Genomic DNA, 12,008 nt, shown 5'->3' on the forward strand with positions numbered 1-12,008 from the left:
AAAAATAACAATTTAAGCATTGGAGAAATCAAAATCAAAACCGATAACACCCCCTTATTCCAGAGTTTATGTGGTTCTAATCCAGATTAGTGTTAAATCAAAGTGTTGCTTAAACACTGTACTTTTTTTTGCCAATGTCAATGATTCACGACGTCTGTTATACTTTGTGGGACATTTAGCATTTTCTTTTCATTTCAATTTCATTTACTTTTCCAGCGCAGGTCGAACTCTGTGTTCCCAACTGACTTTTCTGAAGAAACGCACCGAGTTTAGTGTTTGTATAGTTTTTAATGACATAGAAACTAGTTTATTATCTTCTTACAACTTATGAGAACAGGTGCATTTCACCAGAGAGTTCCCTCACTAGGAGGGTGTACACGTAGCAAATAATACTGCCCTCTACAGGTCAAACTTCTTTACACGCACTCATGTTTACTGGTGCTGTTGTCTTTGAAACTTTGCAGGAAAAAGTGGAATATTTCAGAAAAGTAGGAAAATAATAATTATATAATAATGATTTTATAGTAAAGAAAACAGGAAACACTGGTTGTAAATGCTGACTCAGCATTCCTTACTCATTCAAAATGTAAAAAAATGGTCTAAGGAAACTATAATTACCCAAATAACTAAGGATCTACAACACAATGGACAATAAATAAATCAACATATCTGTCAAAACTCATTCATTTAAATGAAATCTGGAATTTACGTTGTACGGATTTCCGGCAAATTAAATGTAACGTAGTTCAGTCCCGTTGAACAAGTTCAGATGTGTATATCTAACAACAACAATAATAATAATAATAATGATATCAGGATGTCATGTTTATGTAAAATGGTAATAACTATAATCGGGTAAAGTTCTATACAGATCCAGAAAGTTCTTCTGGATCCAGTGGATCAGAAAGTAAACTATCACTTCCAGATGCTGGTTTGTAAAAACACAGTTGCCTTTAAGATGGGGTATGAGTTAAGATAAGGGTTGTGATAAGGCTTTCATTTGAGGGTAAAAGTTTCCGGAATCCACGTCTGTCCTCACAACTATAGAAACACTGTGTGTGTGTGTGTGTGTGTCTGTCTGTGTGATTGAACAGATATCGACAGCTGTAACCACAACAACGGGCAGGTCAATCATACTTTTGACATTAGTCATATGTGGAGTCCATTACGCTGGCAGCAGCTCTTTGAAGTGGTTCTGTGTCGCTTCAGCCTGGAATTACTTTTAAAACAAATCTGGACCAAATCATTTGATAAAGTTTGTGATAATAAAACCACTTTAATCATACAGAGAGAAAAAAAGAAGAAGCAGGAACTCCCAGATTGTTTCTGCTGTTTCATCACAATCTCTAATGATGGGGCCGTTCTGTTCTTATTTTGTGTTTTTAAAAGTCGGGTGTATAGAATTAAGCAGATATTAAAGTTGTTTTTTGAAGTTAATTTTACTATTTTATATATTTACTGAACTCCTTATGAAGGAACATCCTACTGAACTTGAATTTTTACCTCACTGTACTCCACTGATGCCTGTTGTTTGCTCATTGTGTGAATTGTTGAGTAAGCAAATAAAATTTAATTCATTTTCAATTGTAGACATGCTGCGATTGAAGATTTGTGTGGTTTTTGTACACCACTGTTTGGGTGTACAAAAAAAGGGGGAAGTTCTGGTATTGCTAACAATGGCTAACCTGAGATACAGTTTTTTCCCACTTCCAACTTCCAGGTTCTGATATAAATGGAACGCAGGACCTCAGTGGGGTCAGCTCTACAGTGGCGGACAAACTTGACATGTTTTAAAACGTTTAAAGCTCACTGAAGACGACGCAGGTTCAACAACAACACGCTTGGATGACAAGAAGAGTGAGGTGAGAGACATTCACCTGCAACACCTTTAGAATGAAAAGAGACATTTTTGTTCCTTAATCTGGATCTCTAGCCGCAAAAAGACTTTGAATTTGACCCTTAAAATTAAGATAATATCATGTATAAAGTTTTTTTTTATACATACACTATATTTAAAGAACTGCAAAAAGAAGACTGTTGACATTTCACTGCTCTTTATACCCAAACCTCTTTATAAAGTGTAGAAAAAATAATTTCATGTACATAGTTCATGCTTGAGAAAAGGTGGATCCAAAGATGGACAGGACATAGACGTCGGATATAACGCACAAAATATCAAAACACTTTTATCTACGCCTTTATCTCATCAAAAAGGGTGAAGAATGTGAAAATGAAATGAAAATAATTATCTCTGTATTTACAAGTGGTTACAAAAGTTACAAAAAGCCTTATCGCTAACCTTAACCATAACCAGTTAATAACTAACCCTAACTTTATCTTAACCGTGATTCTCAGCAATGAGGTTCTGCCTCACCAGGACCAGGTTTTGGTCTCCTTGAGGACTATGGATGCAAGAACACACACACATTCTTGTACAGAACTCTTAGTGAGGACATAATGCATTCCCTCGTCACTCAACCTAACCTTAACTATCACAAATAATTAACCTTACCTCAAATCTAACCCTTAAACCAAGTCTTTTAAATTAAGTGAGCAGCTCATCTTCTCAGGACTCTGCATTGGGACTAATTTGGACAGACTTAACAAATCCCTTAACTTAACCTAACTACAGTTCAAATCGTAGTCGTAAACTTGAACCTGAAACAGTTCCTCAGAAGTTAGTTTTTGCCTCAGTAGGACCAGGTTTTGGTCTCCAGGAGGACTACTGGTCCTAACAAGGTAATTTTTTACAAGAATACACACTTACACACTCAGTGTCTCTCCCTGGTGGTCTTGTCCCCATAAAAAAAATTGTGAGGACCAGACAAAATGTCTCTTTATACTTGTCACGGTCCTCACAAAGATACACACACAAGAACACACACACATTCTCATATAGCATTTTTACTGAGGACACTCACAGACATGATACATTCCCTCATGACTTACCTTAACCATAACTATCACAACTAAATGCCTAACCCTAACCCTTAAACCAGGTCTTGTTGAAATGTCCCGTCTCTTTATAGCTCATACGTGTCACGGTCCTCACAAAGGTACACGTACAAGAACAGTTACCTGTTCTGCATGTTTTCCTCTTCTGTAACGTGAGGGGAAAAACACTGATTTATGAATTGTGATATTGGTCCTAAAAGTGAGTTCTAGCAGCAGCATGATTCATGTGGACGATGTCTTCTGGGACTGTCTTCTGCCAACACGTCTGTCTGTCTGTCTGTCTGTCTGCCTGTCTGTGAAAAGCATGAAGGTGAAGAGAGGAGAACATGATCCAAGCGAGCGAAAGAGCAAAAGTTCACTCTGTGCATGTTTTTATTTGATTACCGTGAAAAAAAACAATAAAAAGATAATAGAACGGAGAGAGATGGATTTCTTTATTGCCCATGAGGCGTGAGGGGCTGGGGGAGGGGGGGTAAACTGCGAGTTCTGGACAGTTTTGTGGTATCACTCCATTTGTTTCCTGTTTTTTTCCTCCTCGTGTTGGTGTACTGTATTAAGTCAAGGGCACTGTGATGTGTTGAACACATCTTGTTGAGGCTGAGAGGAGGGGAACAGCGGTTCACGCTGAGGAGACGAGGAATTTAATCCTCCCATGATGGAGAATGTTCTTAAAGCTGCAGTACGTCACTTCAGGCGGCGTTTGCTGACGTTGTTGTTGTTCTGAGCGCTCTGTGTGCATTGGTTCTTCACAAACAGAAACGTTGTGACGTTGTGTGTTTGTGTTTTTTCAACAGTAGAATTCACTTCTGACACTTCTTTGTGTTTAACAAGGGAACAGATTTGATAACGTGAAGATTTTCGGGGTCAAAGGTCCCTTTAGACACTTTTTTTTTTTTTACATACAAATGCACTAATTCAATTTTCATTGTCACAATTATCATCAACACTGTCATCAAATCTGAGTCACACAGTAGTGAAAAATAATTTTAAAAAAATGTTCACATCTGGAGTCAAATAACATAACAGGATGAATTTGAAAACCATAAATAATAACATTATTACAGGCTTTTGTATTCAGATATCTAAAAACAGTGAGACATTTATTTTGTTGGTTAGTGAACTTAAATTAGTCAAATCATATCCCCCCCAAAAAGTTTTTAAATCCTTGTAAATCCATATTTCTATTCACGATAACGGATGCCTTTTAACGATGTCGTCCACTTTACAGCTTTTGCTTTAATGCCACATTCCATTTACATCAGAAGTCAAAGGATGTTCCGAGTTCACCGCGTTCCAGTTTAAGAGTCGGGGAGAAAAAAAACAGGCATGCAAACGTATCTTGGGGCGATAACAACGCTGTACAAAAACAGCAACATATTCACTGGTACAAATAACAAAAATAACAGTACTAATATGTGCACGACTGATTTACAGTGAAACTAATTCCACAGAAGCAATATTAACGGTGAAAGTAGCAGTTGGTCAGAGTCGGAAATTTGACTTCAGAAACCCAGAAGCCACCATTAATTACATCACAGACAAAAACAACTACAGCTAAGCGCTAGCTGTTAGCAAATGTAGCTTCTATTCCCTGTCTCTCTACCATCCGTTAAAAATGCAAACGGGAGAACTCAAAAAACGTCCGATAACTATTCATTAGCATTTGCTGCCGTGAAACACAGGACGAACAAAAAAAACATACATACATGTTTACATGCACTTCAAATATTCAGTAACGTGTGCACAAATTCCAACAACTATTCATCACGAAATGCAGGGAAACGAAACGAGACGATCTTAATGAAAATAATAACTAAGTCATTTGTTATTGTTTTGTTTGAGAGACACCTAGTGGCAGAAATGACATACTGTACATTCATGTTAACAAGCTTCACAAATCTACTTAGTCAGATTAATACATTAATTCCACCCATTTTTAACATTATATAAACATAGTGAGAGGTTTACCTGTAACAGACATTTGTTAACATTTTAAATGGTTTCAATTTTTACTTAAAGTTTTAAAGTAACACAAATTCCGACAACTATTCATCACTATATGCTGCTGCAAAACGCAGTGAAACAAAACGAGACGATCTCAGTGAGAACATTAACTTAAGTTATTTGTTTACATGTACTAAAAACTTTGGTTACAGTTGCATTAATACATTAATTCACGTTTTTTTAAACTTATTGAGAGGTTTGAATGTAACAGACATTTGTTTACATTTAAATTCAGGCCTCTTTAAAGTGACATGTGCAATATTCCTCACTCTTTGCTGCTGCAAGACGCAGCGAAACGAAATGAGAGAGAACTTTAACTGAAGTTGTTTGTTTTTGTTTTGTTTTGAGAGACACCTAGTGGCAGAAATGAAGTACTGTACATTCATGTTTACAGTTTAACTGTAACAGACATTTGTTTACGTTTGAATGTATGCGTCGCTTCCCATTTCAAATGCAAACATGACATCTTTTCTTCCTCTGTGTGTGAAACAGATAACCGTGAAGTGTGTGTTTGGCACGAGTCAACGCCGCGGACGACAGCGACGACGTGAGCGACGCTGGTGACTCGGCGCTGTTTGCATGAGGAATGTGTTGTGGTTCCCAGTTCACTGCCACCACACTCTGCTCTGGCTCCCACTGAAGATATAATGGCTGAGAGAGTTTTCCGTTGGATGTGGATTTGAAAAAAAAAATGAGAGAGAGGAAGAGGGAAGAGAGGAGGAGGAGGGGGGTTAAGGGAGTGAGCGATAAGGGAAGAGCCAGTTGATGTTCAGCATGAATAAAACCAGAAGTGGGAGGAAGAAGTAAAAGGAATGCAAATGAGGGGATTCACAGAATTTAGAAATTAAAATAAAAGTTAGTGGACGAGGAGAGAGAGAGAGAGAGAATGGAGGAGTGTGAGAGAGACGGAGAGAGAGAGGGAGACTGGCGTTTATGGATTGCAGATGTGGCGCTGTGGGGTTTTGGCAGGGGCCATACGTGTGTGTGTGTGTGTGTGCACCGGCTGGGTGGCACCGGGGTGAGAGGGAGGTCAGTGCACCGCAGCACACAGCCAATAAAACACACACACACACACACAGAGAAAAGGTCTCCGATACAAAGTAACCATGAGTGTGAGCAGATCACACTTTCAAGTGCACGTACACGTACACACACACATACACACACAGGCTAATGTATAAAACAGGTCACAGTTGAAAAAGGTGATGCACTTGCTTTTAATCTAATCTGACGGCGACAAAACATCTGTTTACTAAACCTGTGTCGTCATGACGACTGCTCTTCTAACCTCACTTTATGTCTAATTTACAGGAGTTTTATTCGTGTGAAAGATACAATTCCTGACTGAGGAGGGAAGGAAGGAAGAAGAATGAAATATAGGAAGAAAGACAAGTGGGAGGAAGGAAGAAGAATGAAAGGAAGGAAGGAAGGTAGGAAGAAAGAACAAAGGAAAGACAAGAGGAAGAAAGGAAAGAAGGAACAACAAAAGAATTGAGGAAGGAAGGAACTTTGTAAATATAAACTCCTGTGATTCTTTCTGGTCTGTGGAGGCCACCGTGGTTCCCTGATGCTCTTATGAAAGTTGAGTTGTGAGTGGACAATCTGCTTTCTTACCACTAGATGTCACTAATTATCACCAGTGGAACTATTATAGAAAGTATATTTTCTGTTCTGATTGTGTCACGACATAAAAACATGAAATTTTTTTATAAATGAGTGAAACTTTCACAGCTTTTGTCGGTAAAAACCTGTGAGGAACATCTTGTTCTCTCTCTCTGCAGATGTAGATGTTGCCTCCTGACTGAGGTCAGCGCTGTTTTCCTTCTCCTTTTTGTCGTGTCCTCCTTTTCCTTTTCTTGTTTCGCCCCTTTTTTCTCCCCCATTAGCCTGGTCCTGACTCCCTGGTTCCTGGTTCCCGGCCAACACCAGCGTCCCAGGAGGAACTGGAGATGGAGATGGAGGAGATGGAGGAGAGGGGGCAGCAAAGAGGAGTGACTCCAAAACCACAGCTGCAGCAGCAGCACCTCCTTTCCTCTCCTTTTTTCCTTTCCTGTCTCCTCTACTCTTGCCTGGCACACTCCCCAGCTCTGCCGTTAATCAGAGAAGAACCGTGTGTGTGTGTGTGAGTGTGTGTGTGTGTGTGGTATCGCACAACAAAGCAGGAGAGTTCACCCAGAGAACAAAAGCTGGAGGGAGAGAAGGTTGACAGACATGGAGCCTGGTGAGCAGATTGAAGCTGCCAGTGAAACAGATGATGATCTGCAGAAGGTTTTTTTTTTTAGCATCTCTGGAAGAAACCAGAAAATCTGCATGTGTGTGTGTGTATGTGTCACACGGGCACAGTTCCACAGACCTGTTAAAAAAAGTCTTAATTCTGATTGTTCACAATCAATAACACATAAAAAATGACACATAATCCCATAAATCTGGCATTCCAATGTCTTCTAAATGCCACAATGACACAATAATCCAGAGAGATGTATTTTCTTTGGAGGTTTTTGTAAAGAATTTGGCAAATTTGCGATGATCAGTGTTTTGTATTTTCACAGAACAGAGATCAGATTAAATGGCCGTGTGGTGAGATTTAGCAGGAATTGTCACGAGAGTCCACCCAGAACATCAACAACAAACTTCTGAGGAACCACCAAGAGGAAATGTGATCATGAACTTTGAACTGTGGAGGTCAGCATTGCACATCTTAGTGTACAGCCTTCTGGATTTTAGTGGAAGGAGAAGAAGAAGGAGGAAGGAGGAGGAGCCTGGTTGCAGGTGATGTCTGTGAACTTCTGGTTTCAGAAACTTCTTGGTTGCGGTTCTTCTCATCCTCTCATCTGCACGATCCCGTCCTTTTGTCTGTCCTCGTCCTTGTTCCTTCTAGGTTCTTCCTCTCTCTCTACTGCGTTGAAGATTTCATGTTTTTCCTTGGGGTTTCTTCAGGAGAGTAAAGCATTTGAAAATTTCTTGGAGGAAGAATTGACATGACCACTGAGAGAAAATGTGGTTACAGACTCTGAACTGTGGAGGGCAGCATTGCACATCTTAGTGAAGAGCTTTCCTATTGGGAGAAGAAGAAAAAGAAGAAGAAGGAGCCTTGTTGCAGGTGACATCTGTGAACATCCAGTTTTGAATGTTGAGGCTCCAAAACGGGAACTTGTTCGGGGTTCTTTGTAGCGGTTCTTCTCACCTCCTCAATCCAGTCCTTGTCCTTGATCCTTCTGGGTTCTTCCTCTCTCTCAAAGCTGTGATAGAAGAACCTTTTATTAACTTAAGAAACTTCTTATTGGTTTGAGGTTTGGTTTTTGGGGTTGAGAAGAGTCGCCGCCTCACTGTTGGGGCAGTTTTGGCGTTGACAAGTCGTCATTTGGGGCAGTTTTGGTGTTTCTTCATGGAACTATGTGCAGGAGTATCAAGCAACGGGAACGTTTTTGGAGGAAGAAAGAATTTGATCTGCGATGAGAGGCTTTAAACTTCTGAGGAACCAAAAAGAGGAAATGTGATTACAAAGCACTCTGAGTGAGCAGCTTTCCTATTGGAAGAAAGGGAAAGAGGAGGAGGAGCCTGGTTGCTGGTGACATCTTTGAGATGCAAATTGCGAATATTGAGGCTTCAAAACGGGAAGTTCTCCCTCTCTAGGGTTCGCCACCTGCTTTCTCACTGATCTACATATTTCAGATTCGGGGAACGCCAAATAGAGTTTCCACTTAGCCCAATCAGTGGAGAGCAGTGGGGGATTGGGTGCCTCTGGATTCACATTGGCAACCCTCCAATTACAAGCCAAGCTCCCTTTCCACTGGACCACGAGCTGCCTTCATATTGTGTAACTTAGGCTTCAGATCCAAACCAGAGTTGTGCTATGACTGAGATATTTGTCGGGATCTATGATATACCGCATCGACACCTGCACTCAAACATAAACAACAACACAAACAAGTCCATAACCTGACCTGTTACCACAGCGCAGCAGCGCTTCCTTCCAGGTGTGCACTCACTCACTCTCCATTTCCCTCTTTCAGTCCCTGATTATCCAGGTGGGATTGAAATCTGACAAGGAAAAGAGGGATAAAGTTTCCTGGCTGCTCTGCTCTCACCCCTGAAGCGGCCTCCCAGAGTGCTTTTCTGCTGACATAACTGCACTGAGACCTGGCAAGCCCACCGCTCCCTCGCTCTACCATTCCCCTTCTCCTCTGCTTCCTGCCCTGATGATGTCACTCACCATATGGTTTTCAGCAGCATCGAGCCGGAAAAGAGATTTGGAGAGGAGGAGGAGGAGGAGGAAAACAAAAGGTTTGCTCTTCGCCCTTTGTGTGTGTGTGTGTTCACTGAGTGGAGGGTAAAGAGATGGAGGAGGTGAAGAACGCTGTGTGAGGCTAATGAGGAGAGTGCGGAGACCAAGCATTGGACAGACATGTGCTGCGCAGACACACACACATTGGACTGCTGTGTACACACAAACAAACACACACGCACACATTGGACTGCTGTGTACACACAAACACACACACATTATTCTTTTAAGGACTTTGGGGTATCGCATTTGTACATTGACTTTGTTTGTAAACTTGCGCGACACATTTACGTCTGTTGTGAACATAAAATAACGCCATCGCTGCCTTGCTCGCACAGTCGGTACAGGGTTAGCTGTGTTGATTTCTCTAAGACTGTAAGTGAAGCTCCGCCTCCTCTGAAATGTTAAAGTCAAATATGTTCTGTGTTGTGTTTACATTTCAACACTAAACGTGATCAGAACGTTGTCATTAGTTTGTTCAACATCAACTGTTTATCACGGATGACGGATCGTCTTACGTGATTTTTTATTGGGAGATGATGGGCAGGGCACGGGCGCTGGGCTTCTGCATGATGATTGGAGGAACTGTCTGAAAGGGCGTAGCCAGTTTTTGATTGACAGCATTGCAGATAACATACATGACAGTGGAGCCTTTTCTGCCTCAGTCCTGTGTGGATTTTGTGATGAAGTCTCTAGACAAACAGCTGCCCGTTGTGTGTTATTCACTCTACTTTCTCGTTGTTCGTTTGCAGAATTTCCTGAAAGAATTTATGTATAAATAGTTGGACCTGAAATGAGCTTTGCCTGTTTCAAAGACCAGCAACCGCCACTGCTGGCTAGGGTGTATGTGTATGTGTGTAGAGTCAGGAAGCAAATCACGTTTCTCTCAAGACCCGAGGCTTTGAAGTGTTTTTGCTTCCACCACCATATTTCCCCCAGTCTCAATCACTAGTTTCAGCTCTTCTTCAGTACAACATGATGCCAGTTTTCTAAATGATGTTCACATTTAGAAGAAAATAGATGATAAACATGAGTGGTCACCAGTGTGAGTGTCACCTGGTATCGTCCAAAAGCTTCCAAATTGCAATTCTTGAAAACTGTGGACGTGAGATGTGGAGAGTTCAGAGTCAGACGAGCAGAAAAGAGTGGTATCGATTTTCTCATTAAAAATGAGGAAAATGAGCAAATAAGTGGATTTCCCCGAGTGGCAAACATCCAGATAAGCTAATATATATATTGATATTTATGTTTTTTCTGCCAGCTTTATTGTATTTTTTTATTCCACTCGTAAATTGACATGACTACTTAATGGACCGTGATTGGAAACGACCTTGTGCGCGACTAAAACATGGTCTATATGATGAGTGTTTTCACAAAACCAGAAAACTGTTTTGCATTCATATGTTTCCATTTGAAGGGGAGAGAGAGAGAGAGAGAGGGGAGAAAATACAGGATCTGGCTCTAATCATGGCATGATAATTGTCCATCACCAGCACATGGGTGAACTAGAATAGCGAGCGAACGCACACAACATCTCTGCAGCTTTAAATGACATGCTTTTGCGCGGCCGTGCTCTAAAGCTGTCGCTCAAACCGCTCATTACAGTGAATTAAGAGAAGCCTGTGTGTAAATGTTGAGCCTACCGTTCAATTTCTGGTGGTGAAGGGAATCTAGAGCTGGAGCTGGGTGTGTGTGTCTGTGGACGGTGGGGCGGTCGCACCAGGCATCTGCAGATATGTGTGGCCACGGCGTCCACTGCAGAGACGGAAAAGAAAAGGAAAGTGAAAGGCATGATTGATGGCAGTGAGAGAGAGAGAAGAGAGGGCAAAACAGGTCTGTTTCTCGGTGTTAAGGGTGGTGTGATATGTAAAATATGTACAACAGCAACCGTCAGTGTTTAAACATGGAACTGAAATCCCACTTCAGAACACTGTACAACGTTGACGTCGAAGCTTGTTTTATTTTTAAAAAACATTCAACCTTTTCTTTTTCCACGTATTATGTTGTTTGCAGATGATATTGTAATCTGGAGTGGGAGTAGGGGACAGGTGGACGAGAGTCAGGAGAGGTCAGAGTCAGAAACTGACTGCCAAATAGTGAGCTATTCTAAACATTCACAAACAAACTGACTGCCAAATAATGAACTGTTCCATACATCCACCAACAGACTGCCAGCAAAAATATCGAGCTGTTATCTATATCCACCAACAGTCTGACTGCCAGATATGGAGCTGTAATAATAATCAATGTAGAGACTGACTGCCAAATAATGAGCTATTCTATAGATCCACCAAGAAAGTGACTGGCAATTAATGAGCTGTTCTAAACATTCACAACCAAACTGACCACCAAATAGTGAGCTGTTCTATAAATCCAGTTACAGACTGACTGCCAAATAATGAGCTATTCTCTTCATCCACCAACAGTCTGACTGTCAGATATGGAGCTGTAATATTAATCAATGTAGAGACTGCCTGCAAAATAGTGAGCTATTGTATACATCCACCAAGAAAGTGACTGTCAGTTTGGTTGTGCATGTTTAGAACAGCTCATTAATTGCCAGTCGCTTTCTTGGTGGATCTAAAGAATCCAGTAAAAAAATCCAGTTACAGACTGACTGACTGCCAAATAATGAGCAAATTAATAATTCACTAATGGACTGACTGCAAAATAATGAGCTGTTCTATTCATCCACCAAGAGACTGCCTGCAAAATAGTGACAGGAGGTGTCATAGCTGAAGACGCTGAGATTTTGGTTGGGAGT

The sequence above is a fragment of the Solea solea genome, chromosome 7 (assembly GCF_958295425.1).
Source record: "Solea solea chromosome 7, fSolSol10.1, whole genome shotgun sequence".
Lineage (NCBI taxonomy): Eukaryota > Metazoa > Chordata > Actinopteri > Pleuronectiformes > Soleidae > Solea > Solea solea.